Consider the following 10982-nt stretch of genomic DNA (forward strand, 5'->3'; position numbering starts at 1 on the left):
CCATTTGCAGCAACATGGACGGACCTAGAGATTATCATACTAAGTGAAGTCAGAAAGAGAAAGACAAATACCATATATCATTTATATGTGGAATCTAAAATATGACACAAATGAACTTCTTTACAAAACAGAAATAGGCTCACAGACATAGAAAACAAACTTATGGTTACCAAAGTGGGGGAGGGATAAATTAGGAGTTTGGGATTAGCAGGTACACTCTACTATGTATAAAATAGATAAACAACAAGGACCTACGATATAGCACAGGAGACTCTATTCAATATCTTGTAATAAGCTATAATAAAAAAGAATCTGAAAAAGAATATATGTTATATATATAAAACCGAATCACTGCGCTGTACACCAGAAACTAACATAACATTGTAAATCAACTATACTTCAATAAAAAGTTGTTTAAAAAAAAAAAAGAAGACAAAGGGGTGAGTGGGGTATTGTGGGAGCCGAGGAAGAAAGGGTTTCGAGAAAGTGACCATATTGTCAAGTGCTGCTGCCGAGGACTGAGAAGTGACCATTGGACTCACCCGAGTGGGGGTCATTTGTGACTAGGGCAGTTTTGGTAGAGAGATGGGGACACAACCTGACTGGGTGGGCTCATGGGAGAAAAGTAGCAGAGAAATTGGAGACAGTGAACAGAAGCAACTCTATTATTTAGTACAGAAGAAATAACAGTGTATGCTGGTGAGAACGGTCCAGTAAATAGGGATAAATTGGGTGATGCAGTAGAGAGAGGAGGACGACAGCAGCCATGACCTTGAGAGGGAATGGAATCTAGTGCACAGGTGGAGGGACTGCTGTTGGCCGGGAGCATCAACAAGTCATCTATCTTACCGAGGAGGAAGCAGAGTAAATGGGGCCAGATGCAGGGGGCTGGGTAGCTATGGTGCTGCGAACTCGTGGAAGTTCTAATTCTTTCCACGTTCTTAGTGAAGTAGGAAGCAAGGTCAAGCTCAGCTGAGAGAGTGAAACTAGGGGGAGGAGAGGTTGAAAATTTGAGGAGTTCTTCAAAAATACAGTGCTGAATTTTGCTTATGAGTTGGGGGACAAGTTCTTTACTCGGTAGTTAGAGCACAAGACACACAAAGCCTGCAATGAGCTAACCCAAAGCTTAGGTTCTTGGTAAGATTAGTGTTCACAGAAGTCGGGGAAGAGGAGGGTGCAAAAGATCCCGAGATGCCTGCTGCAGGACAGGAGGTACCCCATCCTGTTCACCGGGTAGCAACTGAGGCTACTAGTAATTTGCTGCGTTGGCTGGTGTTGGACCCCAGTGTGAGGCCTGTCGGTGCCTCCAGAAAGCAAGAGACGAAGAGCCCTCCCTCCACCTTGCCCATTTGCTCCCTTCAAATGGAAGATGGGATGTAGAGGGTCAAGCAGGGCCCCCCCCACACCTCTGAGTGGCCACCCTACTCCTCTGTTGACATGGGGTGACCGCGGCAGTGAGGTGAGCCAGGGGACTGCTATGAGGAAAGAGGGAAGAAGCCCGTTCTAACTGTTCTACACTCCAAAGAGCTCCACGTGAAGGCAGCGTTTCTCAACCACGGTCCCCAGACCAGCAGCATCATTTTACCTGGGAAATTGTTAGAAATCGAATTCTTAGGCTATGTCTGAGACCTCTACATCACAGCCTCTGAGGGAAGGGGCCAGCAAGCTGTGTTTTAACCAGGTCATTCTCATGCCAACGGAAGTTTGAGAAACGCAGCTTACAGGCAGCCTGGAAAAGTTTCTATCTGCTCTTATCCAGTAGTGCCACCTATTGGGCAAGCTCTTCAGATGCTGAGAGATTAATACAAACACTGGGGAATTTCCTTTTATCTTTCTGTACTTAACTTTACAAACCCAAAACAAAAGGCAACCTTCTTAGGACCCTTCACATTATGCAAACACTAATTTTACATGGCTGTAACGAATATATCGAGACGCCTATATCTTGGTTTTTCCATAAAACATTTTGTACCCACTTTCTACGTATTAGTCCAATAGAACTTATAAAGTCATTGTTTTTATTGTAAAATTCCACTATAACAAAATTACATAGTCACGGTGACTACATTTTTCAAAGTAAACTGGACACAGGGTCTGACAGAGTATAAACAAACCGATGGAGACAACGTGGCCTAATATTTGGAATTAACACCATCCCAGGAAATCATAGAAGTTTGTTATCATATCACAAATTAGTCCATTGTTCCATGGTTTTAGATGCTTGAGCCCTTTCCAGTTTTCAGTAGTTATAAAGAATAAAGCCGTAAGTACCTTTGTACAATAAACTGGGGTTTTTTAAGTTATTTCTTTGGGATTAAAAGAAATCTCTAAAGTAAAATTTCCAGCCCAAATGTCTGATAATATCACAGCATTATTTAAAGTTAACAAAAAAACTAGAAATAGTCCAAATGTGTAACTTACGGTAGAGTCATCACGTACTATTCTACAGCCATCATCAATCATGTTTACCACAAGCTTAAAACAACAAATTAGCAGGGGATTTTGTCAAGGTTGTGGCTTCCCAGCATCTTTGGAACACCTTTCCTGTGTTGGTCCTGCCAGCATTGTAGAAGCCAGAAAACTTGCTTTGTCAGCTTCTCTTGCAGACAGATTTACACGTGACCTAGGATTCTTCCATCAGACATACCAAGGTAAGACTTTGATTCAAAAGTGAGCAACGAGAAGAAGCAGGAAACATATGGAATCCACTTTCTGGTGAGGGTGGCACTGGCTTCCAGCGTTCAGAGGTCCTGGTATCCGGTCCTCAGCATCATGGTTGCGAACTCTGGGTCCATGTCCAGGGGTCTTCACCTGGTGGTGTGGTTTGACCATTACTGCTGGCTGAATAACCTTTAAGCCCATCTCTCTGGCCCTGTCAGAGATCTGTGAACTATCTAAGTTTCTTTAATAAATTCCCTTTCTGCTTGTGTGCTTGTTCCAGTCCTTTTGCAGTAGAACAAAACATCTTAAAACTTAGTGGATTCCATGGCTTAAAGTAGGGTTTCTCAACCTCAGCACAGTTGACATTTGGGCCACATAATTCTTTGGGAGGGGGCCTGTCCTGTGTCCTGTAGGATGTTAAGCAGCATCTGGCCTCTACCCACTAGATGCCAGGAACAGCCCCCGCCCCTAGTTGTGACAACCAAAAATAATGTCTCCAGACATTGCCAAATGTCCCTTGGGGGCAAAACCTCCCCCAGTTGGGAACAACAATCAAATATTGGAGAATATCTTGACTGGGAGGTTCTGGCTTGGGGTGTCTCATGCGGTTGCAGCCAAATGGTGGTTAGAGCTGGGGGCTGGCTGGGGATCTTTCTCATGTAGTCTCAGGACCTCTCCACATGGTCTCTTTGTATGGACTAGTTTGGGCTTCTTCACAACATGGTGACCTCAGGTTAGTTGAACTGCTTATGTGGAAGCTCAGGGCTCCAAGAGGGTGTCCCAAAGAACCGGGCACAGGCACACCTAGAGATACTGGGGGTTCCGTTCCAGACCACCACAATAAAGCAAAGATCACAATAAAGCAAAGAGCACAATAAAGCGAGTCACACAAATTTTTTGATTTCCCAGGGCATATAAAAGTTAGGTTTACACTATAGTGTAGTCTATTAAGTGTGCAATAGCATTATGTCTAGAAAAACAATGTGCATACCTTAATTGAAAAATACTTTAGGGGGCTTCCCTGGTGGCTCAGTGGTTGAGGGTCCGCCTGCCGATGCAGGGGACATGGGTTCGTGCCCCGGTCCGGGAAGATCCCACATGCCGCGGAAAGGCTGGGCCCGTGGGCCAAGGCCGCTGAGCCTGCACATCTGGAGCCTGTGCTCCACAACGCGAGAGGCCACAACAGTGAGAGGCCCGTGTACCACACACACACACACAAAAATACTTTAAGGCTTCCCTGATAGCACAGTGGTTAAGAATCCGCCTGCCAATGCAGGAGACACGGGTTTGAGCCCTGGTCCAGGAAGATCCCACATGCCGCAGAGCAACTAAGCCCATGTGCCACAACTACTGAGCCCACGTGCCACAACTACTGAGCCCACGTGCCACAACTACTGAAGCCTGTGCGCCTAGAGCCCATGCTCCACAACGAGAAGCCACCACAATGAGAAGCCCGTGCACTGCAACGAAGAGTAGCCCCCGCTCGCCGCAACTAGAGAAAGCCTGCGCGCAGCAATGAAGACCCAGCGCAGCCAATAAATTAAGTCATTAATTTTAAAAAATACTTTATTGATAAAAAATGCTAACCATCATCTGACCATGCGGAGTTGCCACAAACCTTCCATTTGTTAAAAAAAATTTTTTTTCCAAAGTGCAATAAAAAGAGGTACACCCGTAATGCCTTTATGAACTACCCTCAGAAGTTACATGTTACCATTTCCACCATAGTCACAGGATTCAAGAGGAGAGTACACGGACTCTGCCTCTGATGGGGAGAGGGTCACGGTGCCATTGTAAGATCACGTGGGATGGGAGTTGTGGAAACTTTGGAAAATCTTATCTGTCACAGTGCTCAACATCATTACTCACCAGAGAAATGCAAATTAGAAGCACAATGAGACACCACAGCATACCCACCAGGATGGCTAAAAAGAAAAAGACTCACAATGCCAGGTACTGGGAAGGTTGTGGGGGAACTAGAACTCTCATACGTTGCCGATGGGCATGTAAACTGGCACAACCAGCTCTGAAAAAAACTGCTTGCATTGACTAAAGCTAAACGTATGCCCAGTCTATGACCCAACAATCTCTTTCCTGGGTTTGTAACCCAAAGGAAATAAATGCATATGTTCACCAAAGACACAAAGGAGAATGTTCATAGAAGCTTTATTCAGCAGAATTAGAAACGGGAGAAAAACCAAATGTCTAGCAATAGGAGGATGGATATATAAATTGTGATCTCTTCATTCAATAGAATGTTACAGTGCAATATAAAAGGACTAACAACTTTAAATACAACAATATATGAATTTGAATTTCATAGGCATTATGCTCAGCGAAGGAGGTCGGACATGTACACATAGTGTAATTCCATTTCTGTAATGTTCAAAAACAGGAAAAACTAATCAGTGGTAATGGAAACAGGAAATGGCTACCTCTGGTGGGAGGACGGTATGAATACTCACTGGGAAGAGACACAAAGAACTTATGGAAGGCTGGGGATAATCTATATTTTGGTCTGGGTGGTGGTTATACAAGTGTATACCTCTGTAAAAATTAATCAAGGTATAGAGTATATTAGCGCCCTTTAATAATTTATTTCAGTTCCCAACAAAAAGTAGAAATAAAAGCCCTTTTCTGTTTAAAGTAGCTCTTGGATTCTGTCAGTTACAACTAAGACCCTCCTCACCTAAGAAGGATGGTGGCCCTCAGCACTGGAAGGCCAGGGTCACACTACAGCCACCATATGCTCCTGTGTGGCCAGCCCCTCTGCCAATTAGGCCCACTGGAAAACCATCTCCACTCAGGATGCACCCAGGAGAATTTTCCTATAGGACAGAATTCCACAACCAAGCATGGTAACCCTAAAATATTAAAAGCTGACGCACCAAAAACTGTAGCTGTTGATTACACCAGTGGAGAGCTGCTTGCGCACAGCTGAAGGATAAATTAGGAAGCCGAAAGGTTACATTGAGAAATTTTCCCAGAACACAGCACAAAGAAATAAAGGGATGAAAAGAATGAAGAGGACTGTAAAGACAGATGGAAGAAACATTCAGTAGCTAAGAAGAGTTCTCTAAAAGTTATTTCCAAAAGGAGATAATCGAAGCAACATCCAAAAGATACAAGTCAAGAAATTCCCAGGATTGAACCCAAACACAAGTCAGATTGAGACAGACCTCTGAGTGCAATCAGTAATAATGATAAAAAGCACACCTAGGGCTTACCTGGTGGCGCAGTGGTTGGGAGTCCACCTGCCGATGCAAGAGACACGGGTTCGTGCCCCGGTCCGGGAGGTTCCCACATGCCGCGGAGCGGCTGGGCCAGTGAGCCGTGGCCGCTGGGCCTGCGCGTCCGGAGCCTGTGCTCCGCAATGGGAGAGGCCACAACAGTGAGAGGCCCTTGTACCGCAAAAAAAAAAACACATCTAGACACTGTAGCAAATTTTCAGAACTAGAAGGATGAAGAGTTCCCTAAAAGCTACCAGAACAAAAAGATCTGAAAAAAATGAGAATGCGGTTGACGTGAGATTTCCTGTCAGCAAAACAGATGCAAAAATATTGTTAATCGCTGAAGTCAAGTGATAAATACATGGGAGTTCAGTACATTATTCCCTCTACTTTTCTGTAAAATTATTTTTTATGATAAAAATGTTTCTTCTCTGTTTTTCTTTTCTTTATGGATGCAAGAAGACAATAGAGTAATACCGGCAAAGTGCCGAGGGAAAATATCTTTGAACCTTGAATTCTATATCTATGCATTTTGTCGAAGAATGAAGGCAAAATAAAGACCATTTTCAGATTACAAGGACTCAAAAATGCCGTCATACCAGAAGCTCCAAGAGAACTTCACCAAGGAGAAAAATGAAACTAAAAGAAGTGATGGGGGAATTCCCTGGTGGTCCAGTGGTTAGGACTCTGTGCTTTCACTGCCGAGGGCCCGGGTTCAATCCCTGGTCAGGGAACTAAGATCCCGCAAGCTGCGTGGTGGCGCCAAAGAAAAAAAAAGTGATAGGATACAAGAAGCAATGGAGAGCAAAGAAATAAGGAAAATATGTGCTCAACTTAAGCTATTACTGCTTATAAAAATTATGTCCCTTAACAGCAAACTGTAACGAAAATTCAAGATATATCAACATGAAATTGGTGGGACAGGAAGAAAGAGGTGAAATTTAGGGAAATAAAAGTTTCTAAAGGTCTCATTTTGTCCAGGTTGGTTATACAGAAACTAACTGACCCTTAGAGGAGCGCTCCTCGAACTTGAATGTGTATATGACTTATCCGGGCATTTTGTTAAAGAGCCATTTCTGATTCAGCAGGTCTCAGGTGAGCCTGAGATTCTGCACTTAAAATACACTCCACAGAAAAGAGAAGCCCCTACACTGTTGGTGGGAATGTAAGTTGGCACAGCCACTGTGGAAAACAGTGTGGAGTTTCCTCAGAAAACTAAAAATAGAGCTACAATATCATCCAGCAATCCCACTCCTGGGCATATATCCAGACAAAACTATAATTCAAAAAGATACACGCACCCCTATGTTCACAGCATCACTATCCGCAACAGCCAAGACATGGAAGCAACCTAAATGTCCACTGACAGATGAATGGATAAAAAAGGTGTGGTACACATATACAATGGACTGCTACTTGGCCATAAAAAAGAAAGAAAGAAAGAATGCCATTTGCAGCAACATGGATGGACCTAGAGATTATCATACTAAGTGAAGTCAGACAGAGAAAGACAAATACCATATGATATCACTTATATGTGGAATCTAAAATATGATACAAATGAACCTACCTATGAAACAGAATCACTGACATAGAGAATAGACTGATGGTGGCCAAGGGGGAGGTGGGTGGGAGAGGGATGGATTGGGGATTTGGGATTAGAAGATGCAAACTGGTATATATAGAATGGATAAACAACAAGGTCCTCCTGTATAGCACAGAGAACTATATTCAATATCCTGTGATAAACTATAATGGAAAAGAATAGGAAAAATAATATATATATATGTATAACTGAATCACTTTGCTGTACAGCAGTAATTAACACAAAATTGTAATTGAACTACACTTCAATTTAAAAAAAAACAGAAAAATAAAATACACTCCACAGACTCTAAAAAATACAACAACCTAGTGACTATAACATAAAAGAAGCAGACTCACAGATATAGAGAACAAATTAGTGGTTACCAGTGGGGCAGGGGGAGGGGCAATATGGGGTGGGGGAGTGAGAGGTACAAACTATTGGGTATAAAATAGGCTAAAGGATGTATTGTACAACACGGGGAATATAGCCAATATTCTGGAATAACTGTAAATGGAAAGTAATCTTTAAAATTTTATAAAAATAAAATAAAATAGTGAAATTAAATTAAATTAAAAACCACACTCCACAGAAGGCACTTTGAGCAGCAAGGCTTTAAACTACATTGTGGTTAAAAACTGTGTTGACTCAGGGTGAATGTATGCTAAACTTCCCTCACTCGGTTTCAAAAATGTAAAAACGATAGATACAGTGTTTAAAAAAATACTCAGGGACATGATTTTTAAAATCGTGGACCGGAAGGGAAGTGGAAACCCACAGCAGTAAGGACAAGTTTAACAATGTGGGCCCATAGAGTCCCGGAAGAACCTGACCCAGATAGTGAAGTCTGGAATTTCTTTTTTTGCTTTATTTTATTCTATTTTTTAATTTTCATTTTTCAGTTTTATTGAGATATAATTAACATACAGCACTGTATAAGTTTAAGGTATACAGCATAATGGCTTGACCTACATAATTGTGAAATGATTACAATAAGTTAACATCCATCAGCTCATATAGATACAAAAAGGGAAGAAAAATGTGCTTCTCCTTGTCATGAGAACTTTTAGGACCTACTCTCTTATCAACATTCAAATATACCACACAGCAGTGTTAACTACGGTCATGATGGTGTACATTACCTCCCTGGTACTTATTTATCTTATAACTGTAAGTTGGTACCTTTTGACCACAAGTCTGGAATTTGAAATCCAACCAAGGAGTAAGGAACACCCACACACCCCCATTTCCAGTGGGGACACTGCTCATGGTCCCCCGGCTATATGTGAAGGTGAACAAGGCCCACCTATCCACTGGAAACAAACTGCCCCTGATAGAGCAAGAAAGCAGAGAGACTGCACAGTCAGCCACCAGGTATGCATTTTGTGTGAGCTCCTGCTTTGGAAGCGTGATGTGCCCACAGAGCAAAAGCCCTGAGCCACTGACTTTGGTCCTCAAGACGTTGGGCTGAAGCCCATCGTAAAACCACTTTCCAGGGACAGTGAATGGGAGAGAAAAAAAGCCTCCATGAAGATGAGCGTTCCAAAAAAACCTACAAAGGCCACAATGAAACCCAACACCCGCACAAGGAAGCCAACATCTAAGAGGAGTCATATAAAAGAAAGTCGAAATAATAGAACAATTTGGAAAGGATTTTAAAATAAGTGTATTTAAAATCAACAAACAAAAGCATGTGCTACGAATCAAGAACAGATGGAATTCTTGATAAAAAACAACACACAGGCAGTGCACTGGGCACTCCCGCGGCTCCGTCTCCTGCTACAACAGTGTTTGGACAGAACAGACCCAGGGGCGCCCCTCGCTCCCGCCTCTGACCACCTCCAACCTGTGTTCCACTCGCAACCTTCGGAACCAGCCGCTCAGCTGTCCTCAGCCACCGGGACCGCCAACACCATATTTTGAGCTTAACTCTGTATTACCGATCCACCACGAGCTCCCAGATTCGTCAGAATGATTCCGCCGAGGTGGAGGCCGCCGTCAACCGCCTGGTCAACAGGCATCTGCCGGCCTCCCGCACCTACCTCTCTCTGCGCTCCTATTTCCACCGCCACGACGCGGCTCTGGAGGGCCTGGGCCACTTTTTCCGCGAAGTGCCCGAGGGGAAGCGTGAGGACGCCCAGCGCCTCTTGAAAATGCAAAAGCAGCGCGGCAGCCGCGCCCTCTTCCAGGACGTGCAGAAGCGTCTCAGGATGAGTGGGGTGAAACCCAGGACGCTGTGGAAGCCGTCGTGCTCGCGGAGGACCTGAACCAGGCCCTTGTAGACCTGCACGCCCCGGGCTCTGCCCGCGCAGACCCCCGCCTCTGTGACTTCCTGGAGAGCCGCCTCCTAGATGAGCAGGTGAAACTCATCCAGAAGATGCACGCCCACCTGACCAACCTCCGCAGGCCGGCTGGTCCCCAGGTGGGGCTGGGCGAGGCCCTCGTCGAAAGGCTCGCCCTCCAGCACGAGTAGGAGCGTCTGGAGCCCAGCGGCCTTTGAGGAGCCCCTGTGGTGTCAGGGCTTTGGCCTGAAGTTGTACTAGGCAGTTTTTTTTTAATAATATATTTATTTATTTTATTTTTTTATTTTTGGCTGCATTGGGTCTTCGTTGCTGCGCGCGGGCTTTCTCTAGTTGCGGCGAGCGGGGGCGCTACTCTTCGTTGCGGTGGCTTCTCTTGTTGCGGAGCACGGGCTCTAGGCGTGCAGGCTTCAGTAGTTGTGGCACGTGGGCTCAGTAGTTGTGGCTTGCGGGCTCTAGAGCGCAGGCTCAGTAGTTGTGGCACACGGGCTTAGTTGCTCCGCCACCTGTGGGATCTATCCCAGACTAAGGCTCGAACCCGTGTCCCCTGCATTGGCAGGTGGATTCTTAACCACTGCGCCACCAGGGAAGTCCCACTAGGCAGCTTTTAACCACCCTGGAGCCCTCTCCCAAGCCTTGGACCAAATGGAAACAACAAAGCTTTTTGCAGCAAAAATAAATAAATAAATACATATTAAAAAATAAAAACAACACACAAATAATTTTTAGATGGCGTTATTAGTCAAGGTCCAGTCAGGAAAAGAAAAATCCCTCAACAGAGGGAACTTTATACAAGGAATTTATGACACAGGTGATGGTGGAACGGAGAAGCCAAGGAGGGATGGTGAGGCATCCCAGAGATTAAAAACAGCAGGAAGGGGCTTCCCTGGTGGCGCAGTGGTTGAGAGTCCGCCTGCCGATGCAGGGGACACGGGTTCGTGCCCCGGTCCGGGAAGATCCCACATGCCGCGGAGCAGCTGGGCCCGTGAGCCATGGCCGCTGAGCCTGCGCGTCCGGAGCCTGTGCTCGGCAACGGAAGAGGCCACGACAGTAAGAGGCCCAAGTACCGCAAACAAACAAACAAATAAACAAAAAGCAGCAGGAAGCTGCTACCGCCTGTATGATTGAAGGGACAACAGAAGGAGGTTGTGTTGGCAGAACCCAGCATTTACAGCCCGCTGATGGGAACTAGAAGCACAGCAGGTG

General features: G+C 44.9%; 1 pseudogene; it reads left to right on the forward strand.

Moving 5' to 3' along the window:
* The first annotated feature begins 8743 nt into the window (after positions 1-8743).
* On the forward strand, positions 8744-9949 carry LOC101336474 (ferritin light chain pseudogene; annotated as a pseudogene).
* The last annotated feature ends 1033 nt before the right edge of the window (positions 9950-10982 follow it).

The sequence above is a fragment of the Tursiops truncatus genome, chromosome X, assembly GCF_011762595.2.
Source record: "Tursiops truncatus isolate mTurTru1 chromosome X, mTurTru1.mat.Y, whole genome shotgun sequence".
NCBI lineage: Eukaryota > Metazoa > Chordata > Mammalia > Artiodactyla > Delphinidae > Tursiops > Tursiops truncatus.